At 41.5% G+C, this 1,756-nt stretch overlaps 1 non-coding gene across 1 annotated transcript; it reads left to right on the top strand.

The window, feature by feature from the left end:
• Nucleotides 1-377: 377 nt before the first annotated feature.
• Nucleotides 378-484, top strand: LOC148294810 (small nucleolar RNA R71). Its single transcript, XR_015835581.1, has one exon. It is a non-coding gene; the product is annotated as a small nucleolar RNA R71 (small nucleolar RNA).
• Nucleotides 485-1,756: the final 1,272 nt, after the last annotated feature.

The following is a 1,756-nucleotide window of genomic DNA, read 5'->3' as shown; positions in this document are numbered from 1 at the left end:
GCCACTGATTTCTCTGAAATGAGCCCACTGCATTTGCTTCCTCATGTGCCAAGGGACAATCCTCAGTGTCATGACCAATTGTGGAGCAAAATGCACAAACCTTGGATGATCCCGGTGCCAATTTCTTCACCATGTTGGTTAGGTTTGCAATCTGAGCTTCCATACTAGAAAGGGTACTTACATCATAGGATTCCCCTTTTCTGACTGGTTTTTGCCTTGAATTATATTGGCGAGCATTTGCAGCAATAAGATCAAATATTTCTCGCACTTGTGTTGGAGTCTTGGTCATTATAGTTCCTCCGGCAGCTGCATTCACATTATTTTGATCCGCTTCAAAAAGTCCTTCATAGAAGTGCTGCATTAGAAGCCAAGCTTGTACATTATGATGCGGACAAATGATTAGAAGTTTCTTGAAACGGTCCCAATAATCCTGGAAGCTTTCTCCCGGCCTTTGCAGAATTCCAGTAATCTGACTTCGGAGTTCATTTGTCCTTTGTGCTGGGAAAAAATGTTGCAAGAACTTTGAAGCAAGATCTGTCCATGTTGTGATGGAATTTGGAGGTAGATAGTGAAGCCATTCCTTTGCTGTATCCTTCAAACTAAATGAGAAAAGTCTCATTCTTATCTCATCACTACTCATGCCTTCGATCTTTATTGTGGAACACACTTCCTCAAAGTCTAGGATATGTGCATTAGGATTTTCTCCAGGATTTCCCAAGAACTTAGGCAATATGTGTATCATGCCCGATCTCAACTCAAAGTTCTCCAAAGTGGATGTGGGATATACTATGCAAGATGGTTGTCCAGTTGTTGGCGGAGAAGAGTATTCTTGCATAGTAAGTTCCACAATTCCAGCTGCGGCTGCCATTGGTGACGGGGGAGGTGACTCGACTTTTGGTGAGCTTGGTGACGATGAAAACGGTGAGAATGACAAAGGCAATGGAGTAGACACAGCTAGTTGGATGTTCCTTTCTCTCAAAGCTTGAGCTTGGATATCTTCTATTGTGCAATCTAATGAAATATCCAAATTCAAAAGGGACATAAACAGAGTGTTCCTGCAATAAGAAGAAACAAAAACAAACTCAAATAAAATGAAACGACAAACAAAGAAAAAATGAAAATAAAATTAAGTACTCTAAATATACTCAAACAAAACAAATAAGCAACCGTGCCAGTTCCCCGGCAACGGCGCCAAAAATTGTTGCATTCCTAAAAGGACACAATTTAATGTGCAAACAACCAATTAAAAATACCCGCAAGTGCACGAATCTATCGAAGTATAGATTATGTAAGTACGGGGTCGATCCCACGAAGAACTTGTCGGTTGCCTATAAGTTCTAATTCGAGTACAAAGAGAACACTCAACTAACACACCACAATGCAAAAAATGCAAATTTAAAACTAAAAAGAAAGTAAAGAAATGTAAAAGAAACAAACAAAACACAAAAAAAAAAGGAAATGTGCTGTGAACAGTGACCAGCGACCGGTCGTGAGGTAAGAGCGACCGGTCGTTTTTGGTCTGGAGACCGGTCGTTAGGTAAAAGCGACCGGTCGTTTTTGGGCAGAGTCGAAACTCAAATTTTGACGTGAAAAGCGACCGGTCGTCAGGTAAAAGCGACCGGTCGTTTTTGGGCAGAGTCGAAATTCTCTGTTTTGACGTGAAAAGCGACCGGTCGTCAGGTAAAAGCGACCGGTCGTTTTTGGGCAGAGTCGAATTCTCTGTTTTTCAGTTTCGACCTCTGTCCAATGTTTTGCC

This window comes from Prunus avium, chromosome 4, assembly GCF_965620075.1.
Source record: "Prunus avium chromosome 4, drPruAviu1.hap1.1, whole genome shotgun sequence".
Lineage (NCBI taxonomy): Eukaryota > Viridiplantae > Streptophyta > Magnoliopsida > Rosales > Rosaceae > Prunus > Prunus avium.
The sequence above is the reverse complement of the archived record's forward strand: the minus strand, read 5'-3'. Positions and strand labels throughout refer to the sequence as shown.